Raw genomic sequence first — 22,695 nt, 5'->3', positions numbered from 1 at the left:
TGATGGGTTTAAGAACATGCTAAGTAATGACAACCAGGTTTGGCTGGGAACATTCATATAAGGTTCATCCTCATTTGACCTTAATATGTTTTTCCTGTTTGGTCTCATAGTTATTGTTAGGCTATTTCCGTTGAATGGAGACTCCGCCTTCCCTGGGCTCGTGTCCGGATGGACTATCTCCATTAGCAGTGGGTCATGATCACTCTCGATTCTGTCCCTTATTTCCATATCGATGACATAATGCCAGGCTTCGATGTTTATTGCCATATAGTCAATTATGCTTTGCCTTTTTCCAGTTCGAAAGGTAGATTTAAAGGTTTTGTCTGACTTTGTTCTCCCATTTAGTGTGCGAAGTCCTCCTTCTATTAATGCTTCAAAGATTAATTCTCCTTTCTTGGAGTCGTTACAACGTTGGATAAGAGGCGTTGGGATATTCCAAGCATAATCTTCCTCTGCTACTTGTTCGTCCCAGAGGATAGAATGAGGTTTAGTGTTGAAGTCACCACATATCAATAAAAAGGTTTTACAAGGTTGGAGAGAGCGATTGGTCGTGTGACTTGGTACTAGGTTCCTCCGATCCATGGTTCTTTTGTTTAGGATATGTTCTTGAAGGAGCCGCACCCCTGGCATAACTTGAGCCCGGCTGATAGGTGGGAAGTACACATTTACTATTTCGAGTGACCATTCCTCGTATTTGACTGCGAGCGTCTGGATTCCCTTGCTTTGTACGGTGTGAGTTACTACGGAGTTCCTCAGTAATGAAGTTCTAATCCAAATACTCAGACCTCCCGAGGGTCTTCCTTTTTTTTGCTTAATTGCAGGTGAGTGGAAGGTGGCGAACCCATCTAGGTCAATAGCCTGAGTAGACCAAGTTTCTTGGAAGCAGCTGATGTCTTGTTTTTTAATAAATTCAACCCAGTCTTTATCTTCCATTTTGTTTTTAAACCTGCTATGTTCCAGCTTAGAATTTTTAATATGGGACTGATTTTATTTTTTATGTTTGAGTTATCCATTTTTTGCTACGAGCTTTTAAATGATTGCTCTTTGCAATTCTGTAACTGTGGGGGATTACCCCTACTGTTTCTAGGGGAATTAGCTACCAGGCAGAACCTCATATTACTCAAGTTTATTCATTCAGGGAGTTGTTGTTTGGAGCTGATTGCTCCCTGAAGTATCGAGCCAAAATTGCCTTTTGCCTCTTGCCTACGCATCATGTTTCGGTCTGTAGCTTTTTCAAGAAGTATTGTTGGATATAGTTCTTTTTGCGGAGTAGCAATGGATATTCCCCAGGTCTTCATCGTGTTTGAACATTTTAAGATCTGTTCTGCTATCCAAGGTGAGGCCCAGACTGTTTCTGTTAATTCCCCGTTCTCTAATTCTTTTTTTGGTATGAATCTTACTGAAAGGAGATCTTTAGTTGTTACATTCTGTAAGGCTGGCAGGGAGTTGACAAGACATAAGATGTTAGACCTGTTCAGGATGTCGTGACTTCCTCTTGAGGAGTACTCAGGCATAAACAAGATTGTGGCTTCGGGCTTTTTAGTTGTTTCGGACCGGATCACAGTGTGCCCGCCACCTTCCTGCGATAGTCTTCCTTGGAGTTGGGTGTTCTCATTTTGTCTGTCTTGAGTGGTAGCTGCCCGACTAGTAGATGTTCGATTTACCTGGCCTTTTTCCCTCCCCAGTAGCAATTCTTTGTTCCTTTGTTCTTCGTAGGGTTGCCTTTTTGGAGGCCAGTTGTCCCTTTTTCCTTTGATTTCATTGGTTTCCAGGTCCAGTGCTGGGCGCGATGGTGCAGGCGAATCAGTGGTCCACCCAGTCTGGATGCTGAGATTATAATTTCCAGGGCTGCCCTGAGAGCAATATTTTGCCTTTGTCCGGGGTGCGGGAACTGGGGCTGTTGTGTTGTCCACGCACATGGTTGTTCTTATACTTTGTTCGTTTCGTATATACTCTGGGGTCTCTGCCCTTCTATTTTCGCCTTTGCTATTATCTTGTTCTGCCCCCTCACTAATGGAGTTCGGAGGCTGCTGGCATTTTCCGTGGTGGTCTTCTACTATGTTTGAGTAGTGTGCCTGAACTAAATGTTCAGTTTTTGTAGCTGGGAGGTGCTTATCGATACAAATGCTAGGTTTGGATGTTCCTGGGCTCCATTTGGGTTGGTCGTTGGCTGGAGGATCATTTACCTCGTTTGCCTCGTTTATCCCATGATTTGTTCCAGGGTCTTTTCCGGACCACCTTTCTTTGTCTAAGTCATGCCCAGATGCTTGGTGTCCCCTGGGGCCAGTGGGTATGCGGTTTATATGGGAATGGTGAGTGCAACTTTTGTCGCACAATAATCCGGGATTTTTATTTATAAAGTTAAAAACTTTATCAGTAGGTTTCTCAAAACTCTCCGACTTAATGCTTTTATCTTTATACTGATGTTGGGCGCTCTCATCACCTGTGTTCCTGGTTTCTCCTATTAGGCCTATCTGTTGTAACATATTTAAGGCTTTTCCTGCTGGTGCTTTTTTTTTTCCTCTAGCTTTCTTCCATGTGTTTTTCCATCTGCCTATTAGTTGAGGCCTTTTACCCGGTGGCCTTTTTTCTACTGTGTTTGGGGCTTTGCTTCCAAATTCAGGACTTCCATTTGTTCTCTCCCTCTTAGGTGTCTGATTTTTTGCATCTGGATAGTTCTCTCGTCCTGGGCCGAAGTGCCTTTCTATATTTTCTTTGTCTGCTGGCCCTTCAATTAAACTAGATTCTGTTTTTCCTAGCTCGTGAATGCACCCCTGTGTGCTTTTAAGGTTATGTTTGCAGTCTTCGATTATGTCTTTGATTACTTTTGGGACTTCCAATAATTTTTCCAGCAGTGGTCCACAATCTTGTCCATCCAACTTGTCCATTTTATCGGCCACTGCTTGATGCAACAGGTTTTCCCTAATTACACCCTCTACTAGGGCCATCCTGTAATCTATAGACTGTATTGAGGATGTAAGTTGTTTGGTCAGTTCAAGTTGATCGTCAAATTTTTGAGACTGGGCCATGATCGTTGTTGCGATTGAGCCCAGTGTTGCACATATGACTTTCATGATACTAAGAATTGGTTGGTCTAGTGAGAGGTCATCTCCATTTCCACTTTGTTCGTTGGTTATCTGACCTTCTGGATTCTTACCTTCCTTTCCTCTGTGGCCTATGATTATACTACCTTCCAGGAAGTTTAGATCTTCTGATGTTATGCTGTTTAGTTGAGGGTCTGTGTTGCCAATAACGGAGTTGTCGAATGAGGACAGCTCCAGACTGAAAGAACTACTGTTGAGTCTGCCCAGCATTAAATTATTTTTAACAATTTGTCTTCCGCAGTGAAGCTGTGACGCTGGGGTTTTATGGGTCTGTTTAGATGGTGAGCAGTCTGTTTCTGGACCCATTACATTTTGGAGTGCTGTGAATTCTGCTTGCTCACATTGTGGAGAGGATGTTAGTGAAAAATTCCCAGAGTTCAATAGTCCCGTTTGGGGGTCAGGATAAGGTGAATCGTTGCTTTTTCTTTGCTCTCCCGAAAAGTTGCTCCACTTTGGGGGGTTATTTAGCTCCACATCACCATCCCCAAGAGGATTACTCATTGGGCAGAATAATTGCGATAAACCAACCGGTTGCTGTTGCTGCTGAAGTGGGCGAGTATCCTGGAGCCCGGTCGCTGGTAGCTCCAGTTCACCCCCCCCCCATGTTGTAGCCACCCACTTCCCCCGGTGGCTGTGATCGGAGGCCACTGGCTTTAGGACTTTGCGTTTGCGGCTGTTCTGAGTTCAAGTTCACTTGGTTGTAATAGTTAGTGATAGTGTTTGTTTTTGGTCTAGTTTTCCTTACTCCCGTAGATCCACCCGGGCCCGGGTGCGTCGGTGTATACTTATGTCCCCTACACAAGGGACTTAGAAGGCCCCCCACAGTTTCGCCTACAGTTTCTCCTGCATTCGGTAGGGCACCCCCTATATCGTCAGAGTCAGTATGGACTGGCAAGCAAGGCAGTGTCACCGCTTCTAATGTCCCGCCTGACTCTTCTCCAGGCTCGGAATCGCTTTTGTTGGCGGGAGACCCGAATTGGACACCCTCTGCTGTGTCTGCTGTGCCCTCACCTAGGTTTGCGAATCCCCCCTGGGATTGCTGGATGGTTCTGGGGTCCTGGTCCTGGTCCTGACCCTGATCCTGATCCTGGTTCTGGTCTAACCCTAGACTTTATAGACTTTTGAGCTCCTGCTCTGATCTTTGGGAATCCGCTAGGTAAGTGGGCGCCTTATTGGCCTCCCTAGCCTTTTTGTTTTTCCTCTTGTCCCAACCATCCTCCGGTTACCGTTCACTGCTCACTGTTCACCACTCACCGCACCCCTCCCCTTGGCTCCTTGGTTCCTTACTGGGTTCCTTCCTTGCTTGGTCTTTAGATGAGACCACCAACAGCGACAAATCCCAGACCAAATCCAAGGCCAAAGACCAGCTAGGGCCGACTAGGGCTGGCTGTGGCTAGAGCTGTTGCTGTGGCTGTGGCTGGGTGAGGCTGGGTGAGGCTGGGTGAGACGATGTGGCGCGGTTGTGTACCGATGCCGGAGCTGGGACCAGGGCCAGGGCCGGCCGAGGGCAGGGCAGGAACAGGAGCAGGAGAGGGGTTCAATGGCCAGGATGGTGGACAGGGACCCCCCCCCCCCCACGAAGTCTGCTTACCCGGTCTCTCCCGGTCAGTCCCGGTCTCACCCGGTCTGCTCTCCCGCCCAGCGTCTTTCCAGGAGGGGCTGCAGGAGGCCAGAGGGGGGGCGGCAGGACTCCTTCTCCTTCTCCTTCTGGCTCCCTCTGACTCTGACTCTGGCTTCTGGCTTCTGGCTCCTCCAGCACCCAGGTTACGCCCGGTCCTGCCGTGCCGTGCCACGCTGTACAGAAGCAACACAGCGGTGGGAAGGTGCAGGGAGGGGGTCGCCCACACACCCTGCCGGAATGCCAACCCACAGCCGGGGCGCACAGAAACCCTCTGACCCCCAAAAGCCACAGCAACGTGCGTGAGCCGACCGACAATAGTTCTCCTCGGCCCCCCAAAAGCAGCAATAGCGGTGGTGGCAGTAGCGGCAGTAGCGTTCGGCAGCGTTCGTGCTCCGCGCTGTACTCCGCTGTACTCCGTGCGACGTGAACCACCCGGCGCCTACGCCTACGTCTGAGACACAGCTTCAGTTGACGGAAAAGAACAACCGCGAAAGTGCGCCGTATTACAAAAACACCAAAACCATGGTGGTGTTAGGTGCCGGTAAAGGGGGGGGGCAGAAATATGTGTTTATAAAAGTGCTGTATTGTAATGGCGTTTATTAGCTTCACAATAAAGAACGACTTACTTACTAGTAACGACTGTGTCCTATTTTTATCCCCCAACCTTGTGTTTGTGCAGTGATGTGTTTGCATTTGTTAGCACAGTCAAGAAAGAACTACTGAATGTGCCAAATCTTATTGTCAATATGTACTGGGTTACAGCATGGACAATCATTGTTAAGGGCAAACGTTTAGAGTGTTAAGGATTTGTCTGGTTTTGTTTATGAAAAATTAGATTCCTACAGAGTCCTTATTTTGAGTAGGGCAGTATTTGAGAAGGAATGTGTTTATGCCTTCAACTTTTTCTATTGGAATGTGAAATCTTCCAGGGAAATCTGATCACAAGAGAAGGTGAGTTGACTAGGGGTGTAATCAAGAAACCCACACTGCCAAGTGAGTACTATCAAATGTGAAGGCTCAGTCATTTAGGTACTAGGTTTGTAATCTCCACAATGATTAGAATTATAAGTAATTATTCAGTTTGCATCTAAGGGATTTACTGTGGATAGTGATACCCCCTTCAATGTTTTCTGCTCTACTGACGGGGAGGATGTTGTGTCCAACCGATCAGACTGTGAACGAATGAGTGGCACCAGGTTTCTGTGAATACAATGTCTTGGAAGACAGCAGATAAGGAAGATACATTAAAGTTCCCTTACCTACAGTTCAGGAGTGCAGCTTTGTGATATGTTAGTCTTGGTTCATTCGGCTGCGAGGAGGAGATTCTTTTGAGTTGTTTGGGAAATAGCAGTTTTTAGGAAGCTTAGCTCTGGAGATTGCGGTAACACTGATCATAAAGTAGTCAGGTATGTGTGGTTTATTATAGGAAACATGTGGAGGAATGCTTTAAAACACTGGGGATACAATGCATACCGGTTTATTCTGCAGTAGACGTTTATAGTTCTGCCTAAGTGCGGAGGGTGGGGTAGTGGAGGATGAGCAGTCCTAAGGAGGAAAGTGCTTGCGTGAGAGATGAGTAGTGTAACTTGCAGATTTTGTATACTCTCATACAGGCATTCCAGTTTACGTTTGATGCCAAGAAGTTCACTTTATATTTGGAAGTGGATAATAAATTAGTAATAGTAATAATAAACTTTATTATTTTGAAAAATGGTACCTCACTTGTCTGGGTTGGCCTAGTGCCCGTGACAGGAAGTGGCCTAAAACGCAATATGGATGCATCCAATTTTTGCACGCAAAACTGCCCCATTTTTTGCAAAGTGGGTAGCTGTTGTTTTTGGGCCCTACCTAAGGCTGGCACCTAGGGAAACCGTGCAAACCTGAAAAATTTTTAGAACGAGACACCGAGGGGAATCCAGGATGGGATGACTTGTGTGGCTCTTACCAGGTTGTTTTACCCAGAGTCTCTTGGAAACTTCAAACTTTGACAAAAAAAAACACATTTTCACAAATGTCTGTGATGCAAAGTTCTGGAATCTGCACAGAGCCACAAAAGTCCTTCCACCCAGCATTCTCCCAAGTCTTCTGATTAAAATGGTAGAGCACTTGTGTGGGTAGGCCTAGTGACCGTGACAGGAAATAGCCCAAAATGCAACATGGATACTTCAACATTTTTAATGCACAGTGTGTAGGTGCGGTTTTTGGGCCCTACCTCAGTTGGCACCTTGGGAAACCTTGCAAACCTGTACATTTTTAAAAACTAGACACGTAGGGGAGTCAAGGATGGGGTGAATTGCATGGCTCTTATCAGGTCGTTTTACCCAGAATCCCTTGCAGACTTTAAACTTTGACTACAAAACACATTTTTCTCAAATTTCTGTGATAGAAAGTTTAAGCATTCTTCTGGCTGGCATTCTCCTAAGTTTTCTGATGACAATAGTACCCCACTTGTGTGGGTAGGCCTAGTGCCCATAACAGGAAAGCAGCCAAAACATAACATTGATACATCAGATTTTTCCACGCAAAACTGATCCTTTTTTTGCACAGTGGGTATCTGTGGTTTTTGCACACTAGCTCTGCCAGCCCCCCGGGAAACCTAACAAACCTACACATTAAAAAAAATTATACACCTATTAGAACCCAGAATGTGGGGACTTGTTTGGCTTTCACCAAGTTGTTTTTCCTCAGAATACCTTGCAAACCTCAAACTTTAACTAAAAACAATATTTCCTCACATGTCTGTGATGAAAAGTTCTAGAATCTGCACAGAACCACAAACTTCCTTTGCCCAACATTCTCCTAAGTCTTCTGATCAAAATGGTACCTCACTTGTGTGGATAGACCTAGTGCATGTGACAGGAAACGGCCCGAAAGTCAACATGGATACATCAAACTTTTTCCACACAAAACTGACCTATGTTTTGCAAAGTGGGTAGCTGTGGTTTTTGGGCCCTAACCCAGCCGGCACCTGGGGAAACCTGGCAAATGTGTACATTTTTTAAAACGAGACACCTAGGGAAATCCAGGATGGGGTGACTTGTGTGGCTCTCACCAAGTTGTTTTTCCCGAAAGCAAACCTCAAACTTTGACTAAAAAACACATTTTCCTCATATTTCTGTGATGCAAAGTTCTAGAATCTGCACAGAGCCACAAACTTGCTTCCGCCCAACATTCTCCTAAGTCTTCTGATGAAAATGGTACCTCACTTGTGTGGATAGGCCTAGTGCATGTGACAGGAAATGGCCCAAAACACAAAATTAATACATCAAAGTTTTTAACGCAAAACTGACACGTGTTTTGCAAAGTGGGTAGCTGTGGTTTTTGGGCTCTACCCCAGCCGGCACCTGAGGAAACCTAGCAAAGTGTACATTTTTTTAAACTAGGCACTCAGGGAAATCTAGGATGGGGTGACTTGTGTGGCTCTCACCAAAATGTTTTTTTTCCAGAAGCCCTAGCAAACCTCAAACTTTGACTGAAAAACACCTTTTTCACATTTCTATGATGGAAAGTTGTGGAATCTGCACAGAGCCATGAAATTCCTTCCACCCAGAATTCTCCTAAGTCTTCTGAGGGAAATGGTACCACACTTGTGTGGGTAGGCTTAGTGCCCGCGACAGGAAATGGCCCAAAACACAATATAGATACATCACATTTTTCCATGCAAAACTGGCCCATTTTTGCAAGAGTGCGTAGCAGTGGTTTTTGTGCCCTACCTCAGCCGGTACCTAGGGAAACCTAGCAAACATCTAGTGGAATCCAGAGAGGGGTGACTTGCATGGATGCCATGAAGTTGTTTCACCCACAATGTCCTGCAGTCCTCAAATCTTGCCTGAACTCACACACTTTCCTTATATTTCTATGATGGAAACTTCTGGAATCCACAGAAATCAACCACATTTTCCCACCACCCAGCATTGCCTCACTTGTGCTGATAAAAATGCTGCACCATTTATGTGGCTGGGCCTAGAGTCAGTGACAGGAACTTATCAAACCAAGGACAATGGGAGCCCTTGTGTGGGACCTCCTATTGACATTGGTTGGATCTGTTCCTGGCACTAGGCCCAACCATTCAAGTGGCAAAGCACTTTTATCAGCAGAAGTGGGGCAATACTGGGTGGTAGGAAGATTGTGGATTCTTGTGGATTCCTAAAAGTTCCACCACAGTAATGTAAAGAAAAATTGGCGTTTGTAGTCAACATTTGAGATTTGCAGGGCATTCTGGTTAACAAAATGGCGTGGGATGGGTGTGAAGCACACCACCCTGGACTCATCCAGATGTCTAGTTTACAGAACAGTCTGGGTCTGGTAGGTTTTCCAGGTGGCAGCCTACGCAAGCCCAAAACATGCAGCTGTTCTCCATTGCAAGTGAGATGATACTGTTAGTTAGCCAAACTCTCCCGGCCTAAATCTGTAAAAACAACATCCCAAAAAATCAAATATCCTTTTGCTTGCTATTAGGATGAGATGCTTTAATCGGGGGCAAATGGGGTAATTATCCCCATGTACCCCCTTGGCGGAGCAGGGGGACTGTTTCTCTTTTTTGGGGGGATGGGGCGCGGGGCATGGCAATGCCTATGCTGGGCAACCCCGCCTATTCAAAAGTAATCTCTGGTCTCCTGGCCTAAAAATATGTAAAAACAACACCCTAAAAAATCAAATATCCTTTTGCTTGCTATTAGGATGAGATTCTTTTTATTCGGGGGGCATACGGGGTAATTGCCCTATGTTCTCCCCCGGCGGAGCAGAGAGGCTGTTTCAATTTTTTTGGGGGATGGGGAGGGGCCATGGCAGTGCCTATGCTGGGCAGCCTCCACCGATACAAAAGTAATCCCTTGTGTCTAGTGGGCCTTCTGCCTCCCCTCTGGGGCAGATGGCATAATTGTCCCCATCTGCCCCGAGGTTGCAGAAAGACTGTTTTCCTTTTTGGGGGGGTGGGACATAGCCATGCCCATGCTGGGCAGCCCCCACCCTTACAAATACAAAATAAAGTCATCCCTGGTGTCTAGTGTCTTTTTGCCCCCAGGGGGCAGATGGTGTAATTACCCCCATTTCCCCAAGGGGGCAGAAAGACTGCTTACCTTTATTTAGGGGGACATGTCCATTCCTGTGCTTGCCAGCCACCTTCGGTACTAATTAAAAACAAAAAAGTAGTCCCTGTTGTCCAGTGGACTTTGTGCCTCCCCTGGGGGAGGACAGTTGAGTGTAATGGCCCCGATCAGCTCCTCCCAGGGGGAGGCAGAAAGACTGTTTTCCTTTTGGGGGGTGGAGGCATGGCCATCCTCATTCTGGGCAGCCCCCGCCCCTACAAATTAAAAAAGTAATCCCGGGTGTCAAGAGGGCAGATAAAGTAATAGCCCCCATACATCCCCCCGGAGAGGCAAAGAAACATTTTCATTTTTTGTGCAAAGAAAAAAAAAGAGTAATCCCTGGTGCCCCCAATAATAGTTCAGCCTACAAATAGGACCAATCTGCCCCGGGGGGGGGGCAGAAAATGGCCAAAATAATTCCTCAATAATGGGGAACCACCCTTATCCAAGAGGCTAACATATCTTTTCATAATATCCCTGGTGTCTAGTGGTATTCTGCCCCAATTGGCAGAAAAAGGCCAAAGTATTGCCCCCATTATATGACACAGCTCGTGCCTAAGGGGCTGCTCCCTGTCTGAAAAAAAATCCCTGGTGTCTGGTGGGGTGGATCCCTGCTTGGGGATAGCCCTCTTTTCCCCAAGCAGGGATCCACTAGGGAGGGGGTACAATTGGAAATGGGAGATGCTCCCCTTTCAAACGATATCCCTCCCATCTGCCTTGGTGCTCAGGAGGCTGAGATAGTCCCCCCTGAGCACCGAAACAGTGAAAGTGAAATAAGACGAACGGCTCATTTCACTTTAGTTTTTGCTGAAATGACATCAGTGTGCTATGCGCACTGATCGTCATTTCAATGAAAACCAAAAACAGCCATGGGAGCTGGCAAAGCTATTTCACAGCCACCAAGGCTGTTTTTAGAAAAAACAAATCCCGCTGATGTAAACAGCAGAGGGATTTGATGGTTGTGTGCAGAGGATGTAATGATTACTTCCTCAGCACACAACCACTGTGGCTGAGGATGTAACACTTATGTCCTCAGCACAGAATGGGTTAAGAGAACTGTGATTGATGGAAAGGTCTGTTCGGCATATAGTCAAATGGGAATTAGACCCAGAGATATTGAAGTGAGATTGTTTGCAGGGTCTTTGTGGTAGTTGATTGATATTTGAATCATCTGACATTGTAACACCCTCCAGTGGCTTGTCAAGTTGTAAGTGTTGTGTCAAAAGATTATCCAGGCCAGTTAGAATGTTTGAATAAAGTTATTTTAATATTTTGGCCTGGCTTGAACCCAGGTTTCTGAATTATTACCAATGGAATTGACACAGTTTGAAAAACTAAGGATAACATCTTCAGTGCATTTTCTTTCATTTCATTTTTTGGGGTATTGATCCTGACAGGAATAGTTGAAGTTGCTGTTGTTAAGTCGTCGCTATTAGGGAAAGTCTTAGGTGATACACTCAGTGTTTCAGACAATGAGCAGTAAACAGGCTGGACTTTGTTATCCCTCTTTTGGTTGAAAATTAGAGAAGATTTGAGAATACAGGTTGCTGCCAGATGTTTTGTGGGAGCATCAACCATTGCCTTAGATTTCTGCATTCTTAATTTCCTAAACTTTTTCAGTCCCCATCACTTCATGATCAACTTGACCAGATATCCGAGCAACAGGTGTCAAGTCCTGTTACATAACTTCTCTATCCTGATCCATAAAGGAACTTAAAAAGTTAATTTCACTCAGTGCATGATGATCAAGTACAAGTACATGATTGAGGTGTAACGGTCAAATCTGAAATGTTGGGCCTCAAGCTATTATTAAAAGAAGAGTTAGTTTAATTAGATTTTAAATGTATATGTAAGCAAATGCCTCCTTGGCATGGTTACCCCCTGACTTTTTGTCTTTGCTGATGCTAAGTTATGATTTGAAAGTGTGCTGGGACCTTGCTAACCAGGCCCCAGCACCAGTGTTCTTTCCCTAAACTGTACCTTTGTCTCCACAATTGGCACAACCCTGGCACTCAGGTAAGTCCCTTGTAACTGGTACCCCTGGTACCAAAGGCCCCGATGCCAGGGAAGGTTTCTAAGGGCTGCAGCATGTCTTATGCCACCCTAGGGACCCCTCACTCAGCACATGCACACTGCTTCACAGCTTGTGTATGCTGGTGGGGAGAAAATGACTAAGTCGACATGGCACTCCCCTCAGAGTGCCATGCCAACCTCACACTGCCTGTGGCATAGGTAAGTCACCCCTCTAGCAGGCCTTACAGCCCTAAGGCAAGGTGCACTATACTATAGGTGAGGGCACCAGTGCATGAGCACTGTGCCCCTACAGTGTCTAAGCCAAACCTTAGACATTGTAAGTGCAGGGTAGCGAATAAGAGTATATGGTCTGGGAGTCTGTCAAACACGAACTCCACAGCACCATAATGGCTACACTGAAAACTGGGAAGTTTGGTATCAAACTTCTCAGCACAATAAATGCACACTGATGCCAGTGTACATTTTATTGTAAAATACACCCCAGAGGGCACCTTAGAGGTGCCCCCTGAAACCTTATCCGACTACCTGTGTAGGCTGACTGGTTCCAGCAGCCTGCCACCCCGAGACATGTTGCTGGCCACATGGGGAGAGTGCCTTTGTCACTCTGTGGCCAGTAACAAAGCCTGCACTGGGTGGAGATGCTATCACCTCCCCCAGGCAGGAGCTGTAACACCTGGCGGTGAGCCTCAAAGGCTCACCCCCTTTGTTCCAGCACCACAGGACACTCCAGCTAGAGAGTTGCCCGCCCCCTCCGGCCACGGCCCCACTTTTGGCGGCAAGGCCGGAGGAAATAATGAGAATAACAAGGAGGAGTCACTGGCCAGTCAGGACAGCCCCTAAGGTGTCCTGAGCTGAAGTGACTCTAACTTTTAGAAATCCTCCATCTTGCAGATGGAGGATTCCCCCAATAGGGATAGGAATGTGACCCCCTCCCCTTGGGAGGAGGCACAAAGAGGGTGTACCCACCCTCAGGGCTAGTAGCCATTGGCTACTAACCCCCCAGACCTAAACAAGCCCTTAAATTTAGTATTTAAGGGCTCCCCTGAACCTAAGGATTTAGATTCCTGCAACTTACGAAGAAGAGGACTGCTGAGCTGAAAAACCCCTGCAGAGAAGACGGAGACACCAACTGCTTTGGCCCCAGCCCTACCGGCCTGTCTCCCTCCTTCAGAAGAAAACTGCTCCAGCGACGCTTTCCCCAGGACCAGCGACCTCTGAATCTTCAGAGGACTGCCCTACTTCCAAAGGACCAAGAAACTCCTGAGAACAGCGGCCCTGTTCAACAAAGACTGCAACTTTGTTTCCAGAGGAGCAGATTTAAAGACCCCTGAAATCCCCGCAAGAAGCGTGAGACTTGCAACACTGCACCCGGCGACCCCGACTCGACTGGTGAAGAAACAATGCTACAGGGCGGACCCCCCGGCGACTCCAAGACTGTGAGTAACCAAAGTTGTCCCCCTTGAGTCCCCACAGCGACGCCTGCAGAGGGAATCCCGAGGCTCCCCCTGACCGCGACTGCCTGACTCTGAAATTCCGACGCCTGGAAAAGACCCTGCACCCGCAGCCCCCAGGACCTGAAGGATCGGAACTCCAGTGCAGGAGTGACCCCCAGGAGGCCCTCTCCCTTGCCCAGGTGGTGGCTACCCCGAGGAGCCCCCCCCTTGCCTGCCTGCATATCTGAAGCAACCCCTTGGTCTCCCATTGAAACCTATTGAAAACCCGACGCATGTTTGCACACTGCACCCGGCCTCCCCGGTGCTGCTGAGGGTGTACTTTCTGTGCTGACTTGTGTCCCTCCTGGTGCCCTACAAAACCCCCCTGGTCTGCCCTCCGAAGACGCGGGTACTTACCTGCTGGCAGACTGGAACCGGGGCACCCCCTTCTCCATTGAAGCCTATGCGTTTTGGGCACCACTTTGACCTCTGCACCTGACCGGCCCTGAGCTGCTGGTGTGGTAACTTTGGGGTTGCTCGGAACCCCCAACGGTGGGCTACCTTGGACCCCAATTTGAACCCCGTAGTTGGTTTACTAACCTGCAAGAACTAACAATAACTTACCTCCCCCAGGAACTGTGAAAATCGCACTAAGGGGGTCATTCTGACCCTGGCGGTCGGTGTTAAAGCGGCGGCCAACCCGCCAACAGGCTGGCGTTTCAAAAACTGAAATTCTGACCCTGGCGGGAACCGCCAACACGGGCCGCCGCTTTAGCACTCCGACCGCCACGGCGGCACAAACAAACAGCGCGGCGGTCACCGCCAACAGCCAGGCAGCAGACAATGTACCGCCCACCCTATCACAACCCACCAATCCGCCACCTTTTCCGGGGCGGGAGCCCCGCCGATAAAAACACGGCGGAAACAGACATTTTCAATGGAAAACGCTCACCTCGAGACACTCCACGCGGAATTCGGCCAGCATGGAACCCGAACTCCACGTCCTCCCAGTCATTGCCTTCCTGCTCTTCTTCCAGGATCACGAACATCGCCGCAGACGACAACGGTGAGTACTGCACCTACGACACAGGGGAGGGGGGAGGAGGAAAGGTTACGGGGACACACATACGCCACACACCCACCCCCACCCTCAACCCCACCCAAATACATACACACCAATGCAGATTTAAAAGTCAGAGTGACACCCCCAAACCCCTCAAAAATAAATGCAAAGACAAAAGGCCATGATTGGAAAAATAGAACTATATAATATCAGTAAGTAAGTATAGCGAACTCAGCAATATAATAAGAAATATTTCCACATCTGGAACGAAATATATACATTGAGCCAAAGTCCGGCACAGTATTCCAACTGCAAATGTCCGTGGGCCAATGTGCAGTAACACACGGGCAAAGCCCACACACGAGACAGACTCCATTGGAGAGAACACTGCAGGGGCATCAAAAAAATTAAAGACAGGCACCTCAGAGGGAAAGGAAGGGGGGGCACCTCAGCCACATGAGTCCACGACGCCAGATCCACGAAGCTCCTCCATGCCCACTGTGCCATCCTGGGGAGTGCAAAGCCACAGTCTCTCAAGTCTCTACAGTGGGTGGGCTGCCCACTGTGCCATCCTGGGGAGTGCAAAGCCTCAGTCTCTCAAGTCTCTACAGTGGGTGGGCTGCCCACTGTGCCATCCTGGGGAGTGCAAAGCCACAGTCTCTCAAGTCTCTACTGTGGGTGGGCTGCCCACTGTGCCATCCTGGGGAGTGCAAAGCCACAGTCTCACAAGTGTCTACAGTGGGTGGGCTGCCCACTGTGCCATCCTGGGGAGTGCACAGCCACAGTCTCTCAAGTCTCTACAGTTGGTGGGCTGCCCACTGTGCCATCCTGGGGAGTGCAAAGCCACAGTCCATCATGTGGATTACAGACTCCACTGGTCATGGAGGAGGCATGGTGGGCAGAGTGCCTCGTGAAGCCCTGCCCGACACAGATCCGGGGATGCCAATGGGCCAGCGGTGCTTGACAGGAAGGCCCAGCGGAACGGTGCTTGACAGGAGGGCCCAGCAGAGCGGTGCTTGAGATGAAGGGCCCAGCAGAGCGGTGCTTGAGATGAGGGCACAGCGGAGCGGTGCTTGACAGGAGGGCCCAGCGGAGCGGTGCTTGAGATGAGGGCCCAGCGGAGCGGTGCTTGAGATGAAGGGCCCAGCGGAGCGGTGCTTGACAGGAGGGCCCAGCGGAGCAGTGCTTGAGATGAGGGCCCAGCGGAGCGGTGCTTGAGATGAAGGGCCCAGCGGAGCGGTGCTTGAGATGAGGGCACAGCGGAGCGGTGCTTGAGATGAGGGCCCAGCGGAGCGGTGCTTGAGATGAAGGGCCCAGCGGAGCGGTGCTTGAGATGAAGGGCCCAGCGGAGCGGTGCTTGAGATGAAGGGCCCAGCGGAGCGGTGCTGGACAGGAGGGCCCAGCGGAGCGGTGCTTGAGATGAGGGCCCAGCGGAGCGGTGCTTGACAGGAAGGCCCAGCGGAGCGGTGCTTGAGATGAAGGGCCCAGCGGAGCGGTGCTTGAGATGAAGGGCCCAGCGGAGCGGTGCTTGAGATGAAGGGCCCAGCGGAGCGATGCTTGACAGGAGGGCCCAGCGGAGCGGTGCTTGACAGGAGGCCCCTGTTCAGCGGTGCTTGTCTTGGCGGGGCCCTGTTCAGCGGTGCTTGTCTTGGCGGCCCCTCTTCAGCGGTGCTTGTCTTGGCAGGGCCCTGTTCAGCGGTGCTTGTCTTGGCGGGGCCCTGTTCAGCGGTGCTTGTCTTGGCGGGGCCCTGTTCAGCGGTGCTTCTCACAGCGGCCCCTCTTCAGCGGTGCTTGTCTTGGCGGGGCCCTGTTCAGCGGTGCTTGTCTTGGCGGGGCCCTGTTCAGCGGAGCTTGTCTTGGCGGGGCCCTGTTCAGCGGTGCTTGTCTTGGCGGGGCCCTGTTCAGCGGTGCTTGTCTTGGCGGGGCCCTGTTCAGCGGAGCTTGTCTTGGCGGGGCCCTGTTCAGCAGTGCTTGTCTTGGCGGGGCCCTGTTCAGCGGTGCTTGTCTTGGCGGGGCCCTGTTCAGCAGTGCTTCTCACAGCGGCCCCTCTTCAGCGGTGCTTGTCTTGGCGGGGCCCTGTTCAGCGGTGCTTGTCTTGGCGGGGCCCTGTTCAGCGGTGCTTGTCTTGGCGGCCCCTCTTCAGCCGTGCTTGTCTTGGCGGGGCCCTGTTCAGCGGTGCTTGTCTTGGTGGGGCCCTGTTCAGCGGTGCTTGTCTTGGCGGGGCCCTGTTCAGCGGTGCTTCACACAGCGGCCCCTCTTCAGCGGTGCCTGTCTTGTGTTTCCAGTCAACCACACCTGCACAATACTTGCTGCTCATTCTGCATCGGACCTTTCCGTTGCGGGGCCCTCCTGTGATGGAGCCCTGGGGCCCTGGGTCTCCTCGGATACCCCCGGAATGGGGCTGGTGGGGCCCTCATGGCCAGGTCGGCTGCTCCCTGACTTTTGCTCCTTGCTACCCTTGGCCTCCTTGGCAGACTGTCCGTGGCCCTTGGCTCCCTTCCCCGATGTGGCAGGTGACGGGGCAAGGCTACCCTCCTTGGGGGCAGGCGTATCAGGCCTGTCGCGCCTGCCCTTCAGTTTTTTGCTCCTCTTCCCAGGGGGGTGGCTGGCTGTGCCTTTGCTGCTGGTCGATGTCCCAGACCAAGGAAAGGGTGGACTCCAAAACCCAGACACGACGTGCTTGGGAGTTGCTGGGCTGGTGGTGGCTGAGGTGTTTGTGGAACTCTTACGGGACGGAGGGGGTGGGTCAGGTGAGGAAAAGAGGTCAATTTTAGAGAGGAAAAATGTCTTTGGAGACATGGGAAGGGTAGCTGGAGTGGGTATGGGAGTGGAGGAAGAGGATGTGGTAGTAGGGGAGTCAAGTGTGCTGTCTTTGGGTGCAGGTGCTTGGGATGGAGGCTGACGTGAGGTGGATGGCTGTTGTTTGGGTGCCTGCCTGCGTTTGTGTGGTTGGGAAGCGGGGGTGACAGACACACTGGGAGAGGACACAGGGGACGTGTACATGGCAGTGGGGGTGGTGACTGCAGGTGTGCGGACTGCTCTGGAGGGAGTGCTGGTGATGGGTGTACTGACTGATGGTGGTGTGCATGCAGGTGTGAGTGGAGACGTCACAGGGAGGGAGGAGGGAGACGTGGAGGTGGGGGACACAGAGGAGGTAGTGGCTGTTGGCATGTCTGCATCTGGATGTTGCTTGTGTGAATGCTTGTGTGTTTTGTGGTGCTTATGTTTGGATGAGCTTGCCTTTGGTGTTGAGGTGTGTGCAGGCTGGTCTGTAGGTGTGGATGGGATAGGCAGAGGAACAGGGGAGTGGGACTGGGTGGAGGCAGTTAGTAGAGGGAGGCTGGAGACAGGGACAATGGCTGCCGTCAGTGCTGAGGCCAGAGCATTGAACGATCGTTGCTGGGCAGCCTGACCCGAATGAAGGCCCTCCAGGTATGCATTGCTTTGATGCACCTCCCTCTCCACACCCTGGATGGCATTCAAAAGGGTAGACTGCCCAACAATGATGGTCCTCAGGAGGTCAATGACTCCTCACTGAGGGCAGCAGGGGCGACTGGGGTAGGGCCTGAGGTGCCTGGGGCGAAGGAGATGGCCGGCTTCCTGGCCGTGCGGGCACGGGCCGAACGCCGAGGGGCTGCTAGGAGGGCGGAGCTGGTGCGCTGGGTGGCGGCTGTACCTGTAGTAGAGGTAGGCACGGATGGTGCCACCACCGCAAGGGAGCTCCCATCCGAGGATGTGTTGCTGTCACTGACGTCTGCACGGGTCCCCGTTGTGGAGCCCCCCTCGCCCCCCATCTCACTGGTCACCTTGGAGTCCGTTGCATGGTCCTCCGGGGCCATGTGAGATGCAGCTCCCTCTTGCGCCGATGCCACTTCTCCTCCGCCTGATGATGCTAATGCACAAATTCAGAGAAAAACAAAGAAAATGGCGGGGGGGTGGAGAAATAAAGACAAGTTGAGTGCATGCATTGGGGACACCGTTGGCGGAGAGGACAGACACAGAAGCCCCCTGCACTACGCTGCGCACTTGGGGTACACCACTCATTCACTGGGACATGCCCTACATGCCTATGGGTGACAACTTCCCACACAAAATACACAGGTCCATGAATAGCGTTACTAGGCACCCTACAGAGGTGGGGGGCGGGGTACAGGACCATTCCTCACAGAGGGGCCTAGCCTACAGAAATCGCCCTGGCCTAGGGATACCCACAGCCCTCCTCCCCCACCCAGGCACCTCCACTGCGCGCAAAGATAGCATAAAGTGCTGGTACTCACCCCCTTGTGTCTGCTGTGATGCCCTCAAGTGCCCATCCAAGTCGGGGTAGGCCACCGCCAGGATCCGGGACATCAGGGGGGTCAAGGTACGACTGGCACCCCTCCTAGGTTGGGAGGCCATCCCCAGCAGAGCCTCGGCGGTCTTCCTGCTCCTGTGGCGGATGTCCTCCCACCTCTTGTGGCAGTGGGTGCCCCGTCTGTTGTGGACCCCCAGGGCCCGGACGTCCTTGGCGATGGCACGCCAAATCTCTATCTTCTGATGGGCGCTGACCTATGTGACATGTACAGGGGGGGGAAAAGAAACATCATCAGTTTTCTGCATGGTGGGTGTGAGTGTCCCCCCCTCCCCAACCTTGCCATGTGGCACATGCTCTCATCTGTCGTGCCATGCATTCCTCATTCGCTCCCCTCCATCGTACATCCACCCCACTCAACACAGGCATAGCCCACTAAGCATGGTCCCAGTGTACTTACCTGTTGGTCTGGAGGACCGTAGAGTAGCGCATACTGGGGGAGGACCCCATCCACGAGCTTCTCCAACTCTTCGGAACTGAAGGCGGGGGCCCTTTCACCAGTAGCAGCAGCCATTGTCACTTCCAGACCAAGGTCACAGCAGCACTTGCAGTATAGGTCCTTTCCTGTGGATGATCAGGTCTCGAGTGATTAAGCAGATAGAAAATGGCGGTTATGGCCGCGGCGGTGCGTACCGCGGCGGTGCGTACCGCGACCGCCGGCGCACATCGCCATTGGCTCCTGAAACCCATAGGGTTCAATGTTATCCAATGCGGCTTTGCACCGCGGTCTTCGACCGCCTACCGCCACAGTGTGCCACGCCAGCGCAATGACCTCACTTCACATTGTCACACTTAACAGGTCAGGCAGCCGCCATTTCAAGGGTCCACATGGCTTAATTCCTACTGCATCACACATGCTTAGGCCTTGCATCGACACTCATACAAGCCATTCATTCCAGAGAGACATCTGTACTGTACAAGCTGTGGGAACTTACCTGTGGGTTGATTGACTCTGTGCTCGCTGTTGTCCTTCCTAGGCACCGTCCGCTGGGACTTGCGAGGAGAAGGAGGAATGTTCGTGTGTACAGACCGCTGGTTGACCTGTCGACAATGGAAGAACGACATGTCATCCTGACCTACAGACTCAGCCGTGCCACTATACAGGAACTGTGTGCCCAGCTGGAGCCAGAGCTGATGTCACCCATCCGCCAAACCACAGGGATCCCCCCTCTAGTGCAGGTGCTGTCAGTACTCCATTTTTTGGCTAGTGGATCTTTTCAAACTACAGTGGCCATATCTTCTGGGATGTCTCAACCTATGTTTTCAAAGGTATTGTCCAGAGTGTTGTCTGCCCTGATGAAATACATGCGGAGCTACATAATTTTTCCTGAGGTGGGTGACTTGCCTACAGTGAAGGGTGATTTCTATGCCCTTGGACACATTCCCAATATCATTGGTGCCATTGATGGTACCCATGTGGCTTTGGTCCCCCCAAAAGACGATGAACAGATGTACAGGAACCGAAAGAATTATCATTCGATGAATGTGCAGGTGGTCTGTTTGGCTGACCAGTACATCTCCCATGTAAATGCCAAGTTCCCAGGGTCAGTGCATGACGCGTACGTGATGCGAAATAGCAGCATCCCTTATGTGATGGACCAGCTACAGAGACAGCGTGTGTGGCTAATTGGTGACTCTGGTTACCCCAACCTGCCTTGGCTATTGACCCCAGTGAGGAATCCCAGGACCAGGGCAGAGGAACGGTACAATGAGGCCCATGGGCGTACTAGGAGGGTGATCGAGCGGACCTTCGGCCTCCTGAAGGCCAGATTTAGGTGCCTGCATATGACAGGGGGATCCCTGATGTACTCACCAAGGAAGGTGTGTCATATCATCGTGGCCTGCTGCATGCTTCACAACCTGGCTTTGCGACGCCAGGTGCCTTTCCTGCAGGAGGATGGTCCAGATGGTGGTGGTGTGGCAGCTGTGGAGCCTGCGGAGAGTGAAGAGGAGGAAGACGAAGAGGACGACACAGACAACAGGGACAGAGTGATAGAGCAGTATTTCCAGTGACACCCAGGTAAGAATTTACTCCAGTATTTAAAACTATCTGTAACAGTACAGGCTCTCTACTGTCTGACCTTTCCCCCCAATGTATGGTATCTTAGCTGTGGATTTCCCTTCCTATTTCAGTGATCTGGTCCCCACGGAGTGCCCTCTGGTTTCTTTCCCCATGGACTACCGCTGTGTGACACTGGTATGTTGTCATCACAATGTAACTGGACTTTTTGGGTTGGTTATGTCTATTACATTTGCTTTAAAGAAAATAAATTACAGACTCCAGATGGTTTTGGTGCAATAATTGTGTTTATTAAAGTGAAGAAATGGGTGATTAGTTAAAGAAGGGTGATGGGTGATGGTGGAGGCATGTCCTTGGCAGAGTCCAGACTCTCGTTTGCACAGGTGCATTGTCCATATGCCTGTGGAAGGTGGAGCAGGGGCAGTTCTAGGTTGGACAGGGTGAACAAGTGGGACAGTGGGATGACATCCGGGGGGATCCTTTCCTGGCGGGGGTCTTGACATCCTACTCTGTCTTCTTCCTGGATCTCAGGCCTTTCTTGCGGGGTGGTTCCTGTTCTGCAGGGGGTGGGGTCCGGGTGGCCCGTAGCTGTTGTGTGGGGGCCTCCTGACCACTAGCGCCGGCGGAGGTGGTGGGCTGTTCTTCCTCCATGCTAGTGGCAGGGGCCCTTTGGGAGGCCACAAGGTCCCGCAATGTGGTAACAATCTGGTTGAGTGCCACCACGATTGTACCCATTGCGGAACTGATGGTGCGCAGTTCGTCCCGGAACCCCATGTACCGTTCCTCCTGCAGTGCCTGGATCTCCTGGAACCTGGCCAGGACCGTCGCCATTGTCTCTTGGGAGTGGTGGTAGCCTCCCATGATGGTGGTGAGGGCCTCTTGGACAGAGGGTTCCCTAGGCCTGTCCTCCCTCTGTCGCACAGCAGCCCTCCCAGTTCCCCTTTGTTCCTGGGCCCCTGTCCCCTGGACGGTGTGCCCACTACCACTGCCCCCAGGTCCCTGTTGTTGTTGGGGTGGTGGGTTACCCTGGGTGCCCTGTAGTGGTAGACACACCGCTGCTTGACCTGTCCTGGAGACAGAGGCATGGGCCCGCTGGGTGGGTGCTGTGCTGGTGTTTCCTGAGGGGGGTAGGTCTGCTGTGGCCTGTGGCTGCCTGAGGGGAACCGACTGCCCAGAGGTCCCCGATGGTCTGGGCTGGTCATCAGGTTCCAGGTCGACAGAGCTGCTGTCATCACTGGGGGCCTGTTCCGGGGTGGGATGGACATTTCTGGACCCTCCTGACCGGTGTGTTGGCGTTCGGGTCCTGCAGGGGTAAAAGAGTATGGTTATTGGTTCTGTGTGTGCCATGGCGTGCGATTTGTGGGTGCCCTTGTCCCCCAGTGGTGCCATTCCCTTGTGGGAGGAGTTGTGAGGGTGGTTTGTGGGGGGGGGATGGGTATGTGCAGTGGTCATGCTTAGGTGATGGGTGTCCATGGTTTGTGTTGGCATTCAGGGGTTGGAGTTGGGTTGGGTGGGTTGTGCTGGTGAGACATTATCAGGGAGCATGTGTGATGGGGGTTTGGGGGTGAGGGTTGGGGTGTGGGTTGGCATGCTGGTGGTTGGGGGGGATGAAGTAGTTGAGATTCGACTTACCAGAGTCCATTCCTCCGGCTACTCCAGCGAGGCCCTCAGGATGCAGGATGTTCAAGACCTCTTGCTCCCATGCTGTAAATTCGGGTGGGGTGGGTGGGGGTCCGCCGCCAGTCTTCTGCACAGCGATATTGTGCCTTGACACCATCGAGCACACCTTCCCCCGTAGGTCGTTCCAGCGTTTGCGGATGTCCTCCCGATTTCTGGGATGCTGTCCCACAGCATTGACCCTGTCTACGATCCGTTGCCATAGCTCCGCCTTCCTGGCTATTGTGGTGTGCTGCACCTGTGTGCCGAAGAGCTGGGGCTCTACCCTTATTATTTCCTCCACCATGAGCCTGAGTTCTTGGTCT

Source organism: Pleurodeles waltl, chromosome 1_1, assembly GCF_031143425.1.
Source record: "Pleurodeles waltl isolate 20211129_DDA chromosome 1_1, aPleWal1.hap1.20221129, whole genome shotgun sequence".
NCBI classification, from domain to species: Eukaryota; Metazoa; Chordata; class Amphibia; order Caudata; family Salamandridae; genus Pleurodeles; species Pleurodeles waltl.
The sequence above is the reverse complement of the archived record's forward strand: the minus strand, read 5'-3'. Positions refer to the sequence as shown.